The sequence below is a fragment of the Anas acuta genome, chromosome 4 (genome assembly GCF_963932015.1).
Source record: "Anas acuta chromosome 4, bAnaAcu1.1, whole genome shotgun sequence".
In the NCBI taxonomy this organism is placed as follows: Eukaryota; Metazoa; Chordata; class Aves; order Anseriformes; family Anatidae; genus Anas; species Anas acuta.
Genome location: NC_088982.1, coordinates 23,673,524 through 23,690,878, shown reverse-complemented (window position 1 = coordinate 23,690,878; position 17,355 = coordinate 23,673,524). Strand labels below are relative to the sequence as shown.

At 39.2% G+C, this 17,355-nt stretch overlaps 1 protein-coding gene across 1 annotated transcript in view; it reads right to left on the bottom strand.

The window, feature by feature from the left end:
- KLHL5 (kelch like family member 5) overlaps positions 1–15,883 on the bottom strand; it is a 57,992-nt gene extending 42,109 nt beyond the window's left edge. The window contains exons 1-2 of the mRNA XM_068680125.1: positions 15,588–15,883; positions 13,561–13,649 (exon numbers count right to left, since the gene is read on the bottom strand). The gene's annotated coding sequence lies outside the window, so the exon portion shown is untranslated. The remainder of the gene's footprint in view (positions 1–13,560; positions 13,650–15,587) is intronic.
- Between the last annotated feature and the right edge of the window lie 1,472 nt (positions 15,884–17,355).

Genomic DNA, 17,355 nt, shown 5'->3' with positions numbered 1-17,355 from the left:
TAATTATTGCTTTTTTCCAGCTGTGCAGCTATGGGCTCAAACAGGGCATAGAAAAAACAGAATGTGCAGTAGATTTAAAAAATGAAAAAAGGACTTTTTTATTTTCTTTCATTTTTCTAGATTATACAAACTCCTGTTCCTCTATAAAGTCTCTCAATTTACAGTTTCAAAGTACATTTATATATATATATATATAAATATTTTTCTGTTTCATATAAATTAGATAGAAGCTTATATACAAAGAAGGACAAAATGAGGCAAGTGGCACTTAATTTTTCCCGGTGAATTGGTAAGATTGCTCAGAAATAATTGAGGTCCTCTTGTTCTCCAACATTTTTTCTTATTGTGACTAATACGATAGATTTTATAAGGTCCCCCTGCTGGCAGTTAACAGACTTTTGAGGAGATCTCAAATGAGCTGGTAGGACCACTGCTTACTTGGACCACTCAAACGTCACCCCTGAAATCTTTTCTGGTTACGGGTGCTCACAGATCCGAACACTCACACCCAGCCTTTGTCCCCCCCATCATAAATCTTTCTAACGCACTCAAGCATTCCGTAGAAAACTGCTAAAAAAAAAAACAAACTTGTAGCATCTTAATTCAACACAGCATACACAGACTTTGCAAAGATTCTAAAACATTTTTTTTCATTTACTAAGGCAAAATATGTTAAAATATGTTAAACTCCCAATAGTGCCAATAAGTAACATCAAGAACATGGCATGGCAGCTTTATGAATTGCTCATTTCAATATTTCCAGAACAGTTTATCTACACAGAGATAGAGAAAGCAGAAAAAAAATCAGCAAAATTAGCTTTACTGACATTCTTTGATTTGCATATGATCTGTTTATTCACACAAATGTTAAAGGAAAATTGCAACCCAGCAAACAGTTAAAATTTATGCAACATTTTTACTCCTAATGTACTTCTGTACCTTCTGTATAATTTCCAAATATTCAGACACACCGAAGTGCATCACTGGCCTATGCAGAAAAATCATTGTTTAACTTATTAGATCTAAGCACTTTTATTCATTACAACTTTTCCTTTTTCACTAGGAAGTCAGATAAATTCTCAAATAAGCAAATATGTCTACTGAATACATTTTTGAGGTAGTTTTAAGATTCGAAGTTCAACATTGCTTTTCATGGCACCACTTTTACCGTCACTGCTACAGTGTGGCTTCAAAAAACTATTGCCATCCAACTTCAAGGCAACTCAGATACAATATTTTTCAAGGTATTTATTCTGTCAAATTAATTTAAAACTACAAATTTTTAAAATCAGAGATCTAGGGAAATAAAGGATAAGTTAGTCTTTATACTAAAGGTCTAGATATTAATGATCCTTTTAAGTGCCAATTAAGAACGAATATGTCAAAATAATTAAGTCCTTGTTTTGACTGCAGGAGAGTTGTTTCTCTCCTGAAAGAAACACTTCTTAACAAAAGCATTACACAGAAAAAGATAAATTTGAGACATAACTAGACTCATTAAGAGGTAATGAGGTACTATATTATTGCCAATGTTTAAGATCCTAGATACTTGTTCTGAAGCATAAGAATGGTTCGTTGACCATAAGATGTTCATCGATTAATCAAGTGCATACTTACAGCATTAAAAGACATCCAAAATTTAACACCTTTTAAAAAGGGATTTTAAACTTTAAAATATCTGGAGGCATTAAAATAACTGTCCAAAGAAAACTGCTATAGACAAACCACGGATTTGCAATTCCACTTGTAAGCATAATTATGTTAAAAGAGGTGTTAAATGTTTCCTTTTTCTGTGTTGCAGTCCAAAAATTATAGAAATTGCTCAACAAAGACTTCAGAAAGATAGCTACACTTACACTCCGTAATTCCATAAAGCACTAATTACTTCCTATACCAAAGTTTTTGTAAGTGCAAACACTTCTGATTCATGTTTACGTGAAAAGCCCCTTTACAGCAGCAACAGTGTAATTCTTACAGGAAAAAAAGAGAAAACTACTACAGCTACTGACTGTATGTATGTAAAGTCATTGTTCTGACTTGCAGAAATGAGCTGCTGCCAAATTCTGGGCACTGCGTGGCAACTTTCTGCCACTTAGCACTACACATCCCCCTCGAGAGGTACAAGCCATATGTTTAGAAACACTGCCTTCACAGCACACAGCTTCACACGAGCATGAAAAGACCTGTACAGAGCAACAGCTTGTTTTGCAGTTTTACTGAAATAGAAAGGGAAAAAAAATGGACAAAGGTTTCCATACGTTATGGAAGACTACACTTGTCAGATCCTAGATTTTTTTGGCTCATGCATCATCGTGGTTCACGCAGAACAACGGTTGTGACCCAAGACATTTATATTTCTTTAACCTTAAAACATTAAGCATCGGTTTCTGTGTAAGTGATACCCAAGCACTATCAAGAACTGCACCATTTGCAAGTAACACTAATGCAGAGCTATTCCTGAGTAACACCACAGCAAGCACCCTGAAGTTTACTCACTCTCGAGTTTGCACTCCAAGTACATCAGGTGTTTTTTTCTGTTAAAATTCAGCTATAACACAAGGTGGACAGCACTAGGATGTGTCAATCCCCAAACTCATTAAAGTTTTCTCAACCAAAAGATACAAAGCACACAAAGATTAAGAGAAGCAAAGGAGTTGGTACACTCCAGGAATACTGATACAACTGATTCTAATGAAAACAAGGTAAAATCTGTCTGGAAACAGTAACACTCCAGCACAAGTCATCTCCTCTAGAAACCTCACTGCTATGGACAAGTTCTGCAAAATGCTTCTCTCCAGCTATTTCCTACAATCATAGAATATCCCAAGCTGGAAGGGACCCACAAGGATCATTGAGTCCTACTCTTGCCTCCACAGAGGATGACCTACAAATCAAACCATATTTATGATAGCGTTGTCCATATGCTTCTTGAACTCTGACAGGCTTGGTGCTGTGCCCACTGCCTGGGTATCCTGTCCCAGTGCCCAACCACCCTCTGGGTGCAGAACCTTTCCCTAACCCCCAGCCTGACCCTGCTCCATGCTGTTCCCTCGGGTCCTGTTGCTGTCCCCAGAGAGCAGAGCTCAGCACCTGCCCCTCCGCTCCCCTCGTGAGGGAGCTGCAGGCCGCCATGAGGCCTCCCCTCAGCCTGCTCTGCTCTGGGCCAGATAAACCAAGGGACCTCAGCCGCTCCTCGTATGTCTTGCCCTCTAGACCCTTCACTACCTCGTTTTGTTAAACTTCATGTGGTTGGTGATTGCCCAGCCCTCTAATCTGCCAAGATTTTTCTGCAAAAGCTCTCTACCCTGAAGGAAGTCAGCAGCTCCTCCCAATTTAGTGTCATCCCCAAACTTAGTATGAATGTGAGTCCTGCATCCAGATCAGTTATCAAAACCCTGAAGAGAACAGGTCCTCGAACAGAGCCCTGCAAAATATTGTAACTACTAGCTTCCCTTGGTCAGCCGGGTGGGCAACCTTGTCATAAAGGAAATCAAGTTAGTTAAGCAGGATTTTCCCCTCACGGACTTGTTAACAAGTCCTGCCAAAAGGAAACCCTTTCTTTAGCACCAGGTTAGGAAGGTATTGCCTAAGAAAGCTACAAAAGGCCATACACTACACATTAAAAGAACAAGGGATACCCAAACAAAATCACCTGGTGATAGTTTCCTGTTATCAAGATAATACAAACATGGCCAAGGTCACCTGTGACAATAAATCTGCAGGCCAACTGAAGGTAGGCAAACTGAGGAAGGTATTTTTACACTTTTCCAAGACATCAGCAGCTTTATTTCACCACAAAATCTTGAGTTTCCCTCAGAAACCCACAGACAAATCAGTAAAGAACACCACTACCAGTGTCGTCAATAAAGGAGTGGATGCTTGTTCAGCAAAATATTACAGGTGCTCCCAGTTTGGCGTTAGGCCCCATGAGTGAACTACCAGATTTTAACACAGTAAGAAGAAAGTATGTTTGCATGTCATCAGGTAATAGAAAACAACACTCCGTGACAGACTATATAAACTTCAAGAAGTACTACTTAAATGTCTGTGGGCAAAAAGTGTATTTAAATATCAAGGTATACAATGCCACAGTTGCTGAAGCAAGGCATTTCAAGACAGAGATGTAAACATCCTAAACAAATGATTTAACACCAAAAGACACCTCAGGAGACTCACTGGATCTTTCTCAGTGAGGACTTCTGCTTAATTAGTAGCTTCAGTTAACAAGCCCCTACTCCCCCATGAGACGACAGGCTGCAAAAGGGATATAAGGGATATTCTTCTGAAATAAACAGTGTGACCTCATTTGGATTTTTTTGTGTACACAACTGTAACTCAAAAATAGTATGGCAGAGTACGAGGTTCACAGAATGCCAGCACAAATGATCAAAGTATAAAAGAAACATCTTACTAAAAGACAGAATGCTTATGAGAATCTTATCAGTGGCTATAAGAATCATACATGTATTAAAGTCTCACTAACACAAAAACCAGAAATCTTATTTATTTTTAAGAATTAGTGTTACATTTGTTATGTATTGGTACACAAGACATGTGACATTTTAGGAACCTAATTGTGCCTAACATCAAGGATGTCAAACAGAATCTTGCAATATGTCTTACCTCTGTATTAAAAGCTGTAGTACTCAAAAGTCAATTAATCTACAGTTTTTCTACATTATAAAAGTTGAACTACATCTAAAAATGGGATAAAGCTCTCCTAAGGGAAAGAAAGCCTTTGAAATTCCACCACTGTCTAATTCTAGTGTTCTCTTAAGCACTCTGAATTTACTTTTCCAATGTAGGCAAAGCCAAATGGTAGCCAAGTGTTTGCTGGGGATACGAAGGTCAAAGGCAGCCTTGGCTGCAGTGACCGTGAGATGGTAGAGTTCAGGGTGGTATCAGTTCCTGAGAGGAGGGAGTAGGGCAAAACCCAAGATCATAAACATGGACATCAGGACAGCAGAGAGCCTACTCAGGGATCTGCTGGAAAAAGTCCCAGGGCCTTTATTCCATCGAGACAAGAGGAAGCCCCCCTCATCATACTGACTTTACAGGACCAGCTGCTGTGACAATTAAAGACTTGTTTCCATTAACAATACCTTGAATGTAATCACAGAAGTAACATGAAAGCGACATAGTCTATCAAATGAGCATCCTAATTCTGTTTGTGTACTCCCATAGAAAAGTGCCTTTATGGCATAAGAGCCTTAAAAATAACAGCTGGATAGAAATAAATCATTTTGGTAAGCTCAAGGCTGGGTAGATAGAAAAGAAAACATTTTGATCTACTGCCACTTTGTGGTTATGATCCTTACAAGTACAGAAGATGAGTGCCAAGCATAGTAACTAGGTGTACAGGAAGCGAGGAATTCAACCCATGAATTCCACAAAACTCACGGCGTACAAGTGTTGTTCCAGAACAGGATGTTCTCATCTCTGCTGATGAATGAAGTATTCATTCATCTCTTATACAATAGAAACAAACGTAACAAATGCCTTACTTCTTAAACAAATACTTCAGGAGTAGTCTTTCTTAGAACATTACCACGAGGATACTGTTTGTGCACGCGTTCTCCCCCTTCCAGTATGGTATGAGATTTTCTAGGCTAACTCCAAATATATGGGATTTAACTCAATACAGCAGCACAGTGCAAAACAGCAGCTCTCCAATTCAGCTTGTGAATGATGATTGCTCTTTATACAATTCACTGAACACGGATGAAGAGATGACTACACAAGAAATGCCGCAGAAAGAAATTATCTCAATTCCTTATGAAATATGTGTATTACAGCGAAGATTTTTAAAAGAGCATTTAAATGTTATTCCAATTAAAGGCTAGTGAGGTGCATCAACACCAATCACTACTAAAAATCCTGTTTAGCTGCAGTAGACACACTAGTAGCTGGCAGATGTATGTTACTAGCAAGCATTATTTTGGAGAATAGAAAACCCAACCCTTTAATCTTATTTTGCCATAATGAGTGAGATTTACATCAGTAACCGCACATTTGAAATAAAGCAGCGAAATGTGAAATCAATACCAGAGTGCAGTACTCTTAATCAAATAGTCCTAGATGTTTAAATTGGATCATATATGCATTTGTTTATAAATACACAATAAAATGCCTTGTATTACTTGCTTTAATTACAAGCATCATATCTTGACAATAGGGTTTTCACGTTACAATAAGCTTCACAAAGTCATAAAATCAGCATGATTAAAGTAGAGATGCTAATTAAAGGTTTCCATTGATTTTACCAGTGATTTGGCTCAAGGAAGTATTATTAGGAAAAAAAATGCAGAACAAATTGTGGTACATTTAATTATCCCCTTCACTCTAAAACAAAACTAGTCTTCCGCCTTGAGTCAAAGTTGCTTAAAATAATATGTATCTGAGGCACGTAAGGGTAAATATCCTTTAATTCTCTATTTGGATGCTATTTAATTTCAGATTAAATCATTATGTCAAATCACCACATATTCCTAAATATAACCACTGATCCTACATCAAATTGAAGGAAGACACATTTGAAGAACAACAGTGGAATTTAACATCAATAGAAGTAATTCTTTTATTCTGATCTGAAAGAAACCCCACTTTTTTAATTTTGTGGCCAGAAAGCAAATCCTATACTATAAATAAATACAGTAAGTAAAGAGAAAATGTTAATTGCTGAATAGTGTTTATCAAATATATATTTACTTGAATCAATGGCAATAAATTTATTGATCTGAGAATTGTAAAACTAGCCCAGACTGATTTCTTAGGCTCTCCATTCTTTTTCTGCAGTTTTGTGCAAAAGTAATCCCCACTTTCATTTATTTTACAGTTTTATTTACAGTTAGGTTCCCCACTTTTATTTATTTTACAGGCTCTTCTAACATTAACTCCTGTTCTCCTGGATGCTTCTCCTAACTTGGTCTCCTCACCCACAGGCACACAGATCCCTCCCAACCTGACACCAGACAGGCAGGACGAGCAAATCCTTTGCCATATCAGACCCAGATGCAGACAGGCTTATCAGCTGGCAAGTCAGGTAGTATTACTTACTTAGACTTCCCTACCTACCCAATATTTTCAATACCTCTCAGAAATTTAAACATGTGAAAAGCTCGGTTCTGTCAGAGTTTGCCTGAAACTGGCAAATAGACACCGAAGGTATTAGGGGGGAATTGATAAACCAAAATCCATAAATCCAGCTCGTCTCAGCAACTTGCAGACTCACAAGCTTCCTTTTTACCTTGGAATGGCTACGTATCACCTAAGCCTAAGATTTAGAAGCAGAGTGGAACAGAAATCACTGTGTCTGACATTGTTGAAACACAACAATGAGCTCCTACCTTTCCACAGCTGCATAAAACTAAAATGACCTTGAGAAAGAAAGCAACGATGGTAGAAGTCTAGGCCATCCATTAAACCTTTTAATCATTAAAGCACTTGCCGAGTCAACTGTTCAGCTATCCCTAGAGGCACACTGACCCATCATCTTAGCTGCCTCACCCCTGCTTTACAGAATTCCTAATATATTTCCTATTCTGCACAGAAAAGGAGAACAAGGCAAGAGGAACATAAATTAACTGTGAGGAGGAACACAGGATACTAATACAAACTGCAGGAGTACAAGAACCTTTGGTATTCCTAGAGACATTAATCCACTATCTAGGTGGTGTGGTCAAAAAAGTGACAACTCTTGAACTCAGTAGGCTAAACAGTCAGTAGGAAAAGGCATAATCGACAGAAAGCTTTCATTATTTGCATACTGGATGTTTTTTTCTTTATCAACTCCACCTAAATCTTAAGAAAAATACAAAACTAACATATTGTACTACTGCATGTAGCTATCATTAGCTTGAGATAGTTTGCAATCATTTGCCCATCTATCTTCCCCATTAACTCAAAGTTCTGAAAATTCCTTATCTAGCTTACAGTATTTACATATAAAGTGTTCTCACTTACTGAGTTTATACGTTTCCAGAAAATAATGTTTGAATATTTACAGAAATTATCACAATCTGTTTTAAGTGCACTTGGTCTTCAGTCTAAAAGCCAATTTATTATGCAAAGGTGCAACTTAAATTTGTATTTGTTAATGAAAAAAAATCTATCAGGAAGTGAGAGCAGTGAAGTTGTTACTTATCACTTGATCTGCCTACATTTTTATGAATGCATAGATTAATTTCAGTTAATTACTTTTATTTGTTTGGAAAATACTTCCAAGCCTAAAATGCTAGTTCTCGGCGAAGAGCATGCCAAGCCTTATCAAGTTATGATAACATCATTAACTGCTCTACTTTCATAATGTTTTAATTATAGTCTGCATACATAAGCTCGTGATTATATTTACATCCAAAATAGCATTTCTCTCACTGCATGTAGAAAAGCAAGCTTTAAAACTTGGTTTTATCTTTGGCAATGGCTGAGTGATCATTTAATATTCAAAAGCAGTTGTTTTTAGACTATCAGAATATATTTTAGAATATCTACCCACCAAATGCATTTTACTTACATTGTATGCAATGAATACTCACTGCAGAATATTCCTCTGGAATGGCAACCATCAGGCTAATAGCTTATTTGCACAAACACCAATGTAAATTGTCCACTCTGACAACAAATAAGAACTTGCATGCAAACAAACCAATCACCAGAACCACTGAAAAAAGTTGACCTTCACCTGAGCTTCTCTCATTTCTCCTCACTGCATACATGCTACTTGTTACTTCAGTAATTCAGCCATGTTTCTACCTGTATTCTTTACAGCTCAGGTTAGTAAACCTCTCTGAACTCTATTTTTCTCTTCCTGTACATTGTACCTAGCCCACAGACTATGAATATTTCACCTGTTCTATTGGTACACTTTACCTTTTGACAAGTTCTGTTGGCTCTGAAATTGAGGCTACAATGGTGTGCATTTAAAAAAAAAAAAAAAAAAAAAAAAGGAATTATACTGTTTCCCCTCAAATCAACTCAAATCTATACTAGACAGATTATGTTATCATCTTCATCATGCCTACATAACCCATACCAAAATGTCATCAGCATTTTCTCTTAGAACTTCTTAAGATATGGGAGAAAGAAGGGGAGGCAGAAGATACGAGACAGAAGACACACCAGAAAATAATCTAGAAGAGATAAGGTGGCTCCCTTTTTACAATTTTATTCTGAATAACTGATTGCTTGACAGCTTAGCATACTTTGAAATAAAATTTTGATAGCAGGACGATGCAAAGAATGAAGGAGGTGTTCTGATTCTTCTTTTCTCTCCTCTTTCTTCATTGCTCTTTCCTTTTTACGAACATTACATATACAGCAAGTGGGTTCAAGAATGCCAGGAGAAAACAGGAGTCTTTAGAAACTGAAGCAGCTAATAGTTTGATGGGCTGCAAGATCTCCATATTCCAAGCCATTATAGAAAAGCATTTCCTGGAGCTGAGAATATAGCTGCCAATAAGCAACATTGAGCATAAAAGGGTTACCAAACCATAAGCAGATTACAGTGCAATGCCCTTTCATTTATTCTGAAAACACTGTGGGAAACATATGGAAGCAAGAATAGGAAATCCATTTTGCTCCACCTAAGTCCAGCTTTTAAAATATATCACCTATTAATTAAACTGATGAAAAGAGAAAAATGAAAAGAGGTAACTTCAGGGAAACTAGCAGGAAGCAAATAGAGCAGAAATAGTTTTAAAATCAAAACATTTCACTCAACTGAAAATGTACAGCTATAAATTTGAACTATTTTTTATATTTCATGCCTGGATTATCATGGCCCTTTTCTATTATTTTTTTTTTTACTAACTGCTATTAATATATTTCAGAAGAAGAAATATGTACCCCAGGTATTAAAGAAAGTTTGTCCTGTAGAGCCCTTTGTCTTAAAGGTTTAAATTCTAATCAGAACTGAGGTTGGAAAGGATGGATTTTCTATTTTATTTCATAATAAAACACTTTCCAGAACACTACAATGACAAAACAAAAATGATTGAAGAAATAGTCATGGTTCTGGCCTCACAATGCCCAATGTATCACAGATTTAATTTTTCATTTAATGTTGTCCTTTCCAATTCTACTTGTGTAATGTTTTGCTAAGGTGAGAATTGCTTTATTGGTGCACACAAAAAGCTTATCTAACTGAACAAAGAGCCTTCAATTACAACCCAAAGGAAATATTCAAGGAAAGACCATCAGAAATGGGACTAAAAGCACAAAATTGTCCACAGCACTGTGTTACTTACGTTTTCTTTCCTTTTAAATAAGACATTCTCTCCTTCCCCCCAGTAAAACCAAGCATGTGTAAGAATGAGAAACACCTTACACATTTTCAAGGTATTTCTCACAGGCTCAAAAGGCTGTAATCACACAAAACACTTGGACAAATTGCAGCTTTTTGAAACTGTAAGGGGTGACACTTCTCCAAGTTAAAAACGTATGTATCCCTTAAATAGGAAAGCACTTAGAATATAGCTAAAAGGATGTCCAGAAAAATCAATACACTCTGCAGAAACAAAACAATCCACCACTGCAGCACAGAATGTTTCACAAACTAAAAGTAGAATGGTGATTTAAGTGACAATTTCTTGAATTCTAAACCATTGCAATTTTCAAGCAAGTTTGTTAATTTCTTATTAAAGTTTTCAATATTGAATCAATACAAAGTACACTGATTATTTTGACAGAGTATTAACTAAGGTAGTAAGACAAGTCTATTGGGATGTGTTTTAGAAGAGAAGGAGACATTCTTGTGCCTTAAATTTCTGTTTTACAAGTACTTCCTGTACTTACATATGTACTCATACTGTATTTCATGAACAGTTTTCCACTAATTTTGAAAGTCTTATGGATGTTCCTGGAAGAATCCAAGTTACTATTCAGAAACTCTTCAAAATGAATCCTGTTGTCAAGTAAGACATCGGAATTTCAACATCGATTGTACTTACAGATGAAGAGGTAATTAATTGGCAAAGTGTCAATCTCTGAACAGATTGAAATCAATTCCTTTATCAACTTTATAGAAATTAGTCCTCTGGGAAAGTGCCAGCATAGTCCATAAAACAATTATTCTTCAGCATCCCTGCTTGACAGTTATTCTACCTTGCAGTAAGACAGGAAGGTGTATTTCTTCCTTTTTCTTCCTTTTTTTTTGAGTACATTTTGGCATTTCCTTTGAATTCTTTTCAACTTCCATGATCACTAAAGAAAAAGGTGCAGGTCAAGTCTAAAAATTCCGAAAATCTGGATAAGGCTGGCTATTTTTGATAAGTGAAGCTGCCATATTTTGAACTATCGCAAAATAGTGAAAACAAAAAGTCTGTTCTCAAAGTAATTTTAGGGGAACATTAGCAGTTTCAATCATTTTTAAAGCTGTGAAAATTCTCTAAGTCATCTACAGTAGAAGATACCAACAAGAATATAAATTGACTTGGGGGAGGGAACAGAAGAAAAGGAAAAAAAATGAAATGGGATAAAAAGCCTGACGGGAATTCAATCCTCTCGATATTTTTTGTCTTTTGTTGGTGATATTGCGCTGCTAATGAGTGGATCATTGGCAAGGCTGAAGTGGTGACAGCCCAGACCCAGATTAATATTCAGGCACAGGGGAATGCTTAAGGAGGGGGTGCTCAGACACTCAGTAATACCAGGGTAGATCAGAAAGGTAGAGCATTTCTGGTAAGACCAGAAATTAAATAAAGCCTGCTATTTCCCAGAAAATATGGCAGCCAGCCTGAGGGAAGACAGATTGACACTTGTTCAAGCCAGGTTCATTCTGATCTTCATAACCCCATGCTTTTAACTTATCAGACCCAAATAAAAGCAGAAGACGACAGAGCTTAAGCACGTGTCCCTCATTTTCCACTTGGGCACCAAGTCTGCAGCAACAGGTACTGAAAGCATCCTTCCACTCTACAATACTGAAACATTTGATATGGATGACAGCAATGGGGAGGGAGAAACAGGTTCTTGTTTTGGTGTTACTCGAGCCTGCATTGACAGAAAATGCACGGTAGATTAATATAACACCAAATTCTCTCCTGCTGTTGGTATTGATGATTGCCATAGGTCGTGCAAGCATTTTGACTGCCCATTATTTGCCACTATCTGTACCACTTTGGCAACGCTAAATTTGGAATATGCTACTTAAATGTTTAACAAGCATTTTCTTCTTCAGGACCTAAAGAAATAGGAAATAGAAAAGGCAATGGACTTAAAATGTCCAAACCTGATGATGTCTTAACTCAGAAGCGTTATGGCAAAACATGCAAAATGCTCAAAGAAAAATAAGACCTTGTAATAACTACTCCCAGAATTCTCAAGTATTTTTGTCACCACCCTTGACAAAAGTTGCCTTGAGAGTTGTGTACTCCTCAACTAGAATCGTATCAGCAAGCAGCCACAAAAAATACTGCATCTGGTGCTCAGCAATCACTCTGAGCTCAGTTAACTTGAAGCAGAACTTTCTGTTATTACAGTGTGTAGAACTGCAACATTCCTCAAGACTGTTTGCTTCTGGAAAGCTATGCAAAGTTTGCAGTTCCCCAAAATGCACTATGCTGTGCCAAAGAGATTGTCAAGAACCAGGTAAGTAAAAGTATACACAACAGAACAAATTAAAGCATCTACTGCCAAAAATGGTATGTATATTGTAAATTGCTAGTGACTTGAGAGATGATGAAATAAACAGTGAGAAAAAACACCTCTCTTCTGCATTTGTATTGTGACATGAACAAATTCTAGACAACAGAGAGGTACACAGTTATTTCAAAAAAGTTGCATTACCAACATTCCCAAAGCAGGAATATCTCACGGCCAAGAAAGCATATTTTTCTCATTTCTGTACAGCCTAGTATCTCTAAATTAATGGCACTGCTTTTCTTACCCTCATCACTATTTTTTCAGCAGTATTTTACTCCACAAAGAGTTCATATAATGCCAGGTTCTTGCACGCGTTCATGCATTCAACATTCTTTTACCCCTTTGCTTTGTGTAAATGTCAAAGCTATTCCCTTTGAAAATGACTTTGGCTTAGAAAAGTTTTACTACTTTCCTTCTAAAAAACGAAAGAAAGCAAAAGCCAGTTAGTACTACTGGCATAATGAGGTTTGACTGAGCAGTTGGTAGGCTTCTATCAGAAGCATTTCTCTAAAGAAATATTTTCTCTTACAAAGTCAGTATCAAATTTGCCTGGTTTTCCTACAATGATTAAAAGATTAGAGGTTAGAGGTTTCTCATGCATTTGTAAAGATTAAAACTGAACTTCATAGTAAATATAACAGTCTTCCATAAAGCGTGCTTTGATAAAAGAGGTAACTTTGAGAAGTGGTAAGTGATGAAACCAGTAAAATACGGTAAGAAAGACATTCCAAACACTAGGATCTGCAGTCCACAAAAGCAACATCAATTCCTGTTGGTGTACACACATCAGAAGGAAGCCCTCACAAGCTGTGTAACACAAAAATCAGTGAAGGTGTAACCTGGAAATTACATTTGTGGGCTCAAATTGTATTCATTGCAGCATCACATTGTTGGAATTGAGTAAGTACAATAATTACTTACAACACCAGAATGATCTCTAGGTGTTCACAGAATCATGTAGTTCCATTTGTCTTCCTCTTTCCAAAAAGATGAGGTAGGCAGAAGAAAATCTAGAGGGAGAAAAATAACAGTGCAAAAAGATCAGAACCAGGCATTGAAAAAAATCTTGAAAGCAGATTGCTCAGTCTATTCAGATACAACTCCCTTCCATTTGTACCATGATTCCTAAGCTGAAAGAAGGAAGGAGATGGAAGGGTGTCCCTGCACAACCCTCACCTCAGCTCCTTCCACAACTTCAAGTTACAAAGTTACATACATGGCAACAAATACTGCAAAGAAAGAGGGGAAACACATATGAAATTTGAATAGATAAACTCTCCAGAAACACCACATTACAAGACAGTATTTTTTTCTTTTAAACAGTGTATTTTCACTATCTTTGGCTAGCCATAATTGCACAAAGGACAGAGAATTGAAGAACTGCTCTGCCAGAGGAACAACTTAAGCTAAGAAGTATTGCCAAAGAGTAACATCAACTATATCAGTGAATAAAGCCTTGTATCACCACTAAACATCCTTCAACAAATGGAGCAGCTTTATACAAAGTTTCAAACCCTTACCATTGGAGTGGTTCTCAGCCCTTTTCTATTTTCAGGCCACCAAATTTTTTTTTTGGTCAAAGAAAGAAAGACCTCTACTTAAAGAATCTGCCCTGCTGAGACAGTATGTGTCTACTTTGGGAACCAAACAAGTTGACTACAGTCACTGTAAGAAAGAAAACATAGTGCTGGAAGGCACTTGCATGCATACATAAAGGGAATATCTAATATCCTGTCCTTTCATGTTCTCATCTTTTCTACTAGCTGCAGGAACCTTCCACCAAAGGTGGAAAAAGTCATGCTATCACCTTCTGTTTTGTAAAGAAAATGTAAAATCATACTGCGGTGGCCTAAAATCTGCAATAACTTTCATTATTGGGTCACGTTATGTTTAGGTAACCTTCCTTACCATACCCTGAAACACTGAAATACATCTAGAAAAAAACACAGAACATCAGAATAACCGGGGGCTGATCTTTGTTAAAAGCACTGGTGATGCAGAAGTCCAGATAACTGAAACGGGTTCGTGAATATGAATCACCATCTCACAACAACTTGCAGTTAGCTTGACCATAATGGTTTAATGCAAGATCTTTACATCTCTGTGGCAAGTTTTGCTCGTTCCATCTTCGTGCTCACTGCATTTCTGTGAAACACGGGGTTTTAAAATCCCCTGCCATGGGGTACAGACAACACGATGGCTTCACCCAGGGCCATGCTCGAGGCATGGCTCCATGAAGCCGAAGCGTGGCAGGGGACAAGGCTGCCTGACACAGGCTGGGGTCATTACGGGCAGCTTAGCCCCATCCTGCCTCACGCTCCTCAGCATTGTTCAGCAAGTGGAAAACAGGAAAAGCGCCCGGTGGGAAGGCGATCTCCACGACCAGGAACGCAGCCGTGAAGTTGGGGTTCTGTGGTGGTTTTTGTTTTGGTGTTTAAACCTCCAGCCACACGCAGCTGCTGAAGTTGCGAAGCAAAAATATCTCCACAGGACACGAACCGCGACCGTTTCTGGCAAAATTAACGAGCCGGTCACGAGAACACATCTTGTGAGTTGTTTTTAAACAGGACACCCCCCACATACACTATATATATATGTATAAATGGGGTTTCTCTCTCTGTAAAGCCCACACTGACACGACGACGAGTTCAGTGCTTTTCTTCCCATCCACGCTAGCAAGAAAACCCCAGCGACAGCTTCCCCGAAGCCGAGACCGGCCTCCAGCCTGTGCAACGCCACAACAAGTTGTTGAGCACCAGCAGCAGACCCCAAACCAGACCCCAAACCGCCCCTGCCCGCTACCACACCGCTCCCCATCCGCATGGGGGTGCCCCCGGGACCCCCCCTCCGCCCCTGGGCGGCAGCCTTCCTTCTCCTCCTCCTCCTCCTCCTCCTCCTCCTCCTCCTCTTTCTTCTCCCCCCCCCGCCGCCGCCAAGCCCCCGCTCACCTCTCTCGGTCCGGGATGTGTGTGTGTGTGGAGGGCAGCTTGGCAGCGGCCGCGAAAATAAAAATAAAAAAAATAATAATGATGAAGAAAAAAAAAAAATCCCGAGGGAGGCCCCGGCACCCCCCCCTCCTTCTCCCCGCCCCGCCCCGTCCCGGCGGCGGGCAGCGCCCCCGCGGTGCCGGGGATGGCGGCGGGCCCGGGGCGAGCCCTCCCGCCGCTAGCGGGTCGCTAACGGGTCCCCATCGGCCCCGGCCCGGCCCCGGCCCCCGGGCCGGCCGCGCACACCGGGGGAGGGCAGGGGCGGCCCCGCCGCCGGCTCCGCCTCCTGCCGCCGAAGGCCCTGGCGGCGGGGGCGTGCGTGGCCTGCTGTGGGGTTTGTGCTGGTTAGCCCCATGGCAGGGCCCGTCCTGCGCCGTGGGTAGCCCTGTCTGTCTGCAAACCGCAAGGCTGAGCGCTGCTGTCACTCCCCTCCCTCCATTCAGTTGGAATAAATGATCAGGGACACGGCAATTAACCTCCTCTTGGTGCTGTGGCAACCCGTTCTTACCCTTTTAATGGACACACGTACCTTGGCCTTTGCCAGATCCTTCATATTGCCTTACCTCCGCCACCCAAAGCTAGAATCCTTCGCCAAATTAGCAGCCCGTGTGACGAGTCAGCTTTTCTTCCTACTGATAAAACCGATCTAAGGTAGTGCGAGATCATAGCTGAGGCGTGGTGGTACAAGTTTGACTCTGTGATGATCTACACAGGGCATTATTTGCCTAATTACTAAGCATAGGAAGCTTACCTTGTGTGGTTTGCCTGCCTGTGCTCTTCCTGGCTGACTTTAAAAGATTTACCTGCTTTTAACTAAATTTGACTGAGGAGTACAGTTTTCAAAGGCACTAATTGTTTCACACTGTGGACAAATTATTAGCTACGTGGAGAAAAGTGTGTGCCCGAGAAGGAAAACCCACACATTTCACTTCAGGTGGCCAGTCAGTCCAGGCAGGTAGTAGTTTACACACAAATGGCCATCTCAGGCTAAATGTCTGTAAAGTATCCCTGTGAGGTGTGAGGTCAGGTCATTACGAGGTTCTCCTGAACTCAGAGACTGAGCTAAAACATGCCAGAAAAGAAGTCTGAATGTATTAGAAAGGGATAGACACACATACTGCTTGCCAAAATCCTCGTGCAGTCTCCTCCTAAGAGAGTTCTTCATTCCTTCTGGGCAGAAAGGGTGGATAAACACGATGCAGCCTTGAAAACAGGAAAGGACAAGTAGCTACCATGGCAGATATTTAAGGGGCAGCACAGTCTCTCACAATGTAGGGCCAATTTGATAACACAAGAAATACAAATTGTGCAGTGGGTGTATTTTATGTTTTAAATTCATACCTATGAATTTCTGTATCCTTACTACTTAGGTTGCACCATACCGTCAAAAAAAAAAAAAAAAAAAAAACATTTTGCTTTCATCATATTGTTTTCATTGCATAAAATTGCCACATTTAAAATAGTGCATTAAATTTATATTCATTAAAGCTCTTTGTATAGGATGAATACTGTATTGACTTCCACCTGGCTTACTCATCTTGTGAGCCAGCTAGATGCCAAGAAGGGCATTTCAGGTTTGTAGGACATTTCTTATTTTAACTTCAGTGGCACTGTTTCAGTTTGGTAGTACTCAGTACTAAATGGGTTGTGGGAAAAATCTGTGTCAGAAGAGAGATTTCTGAATTAATTAAATCCTTCGTACTATAGGTACTGTGTATTTGAGTAAAAT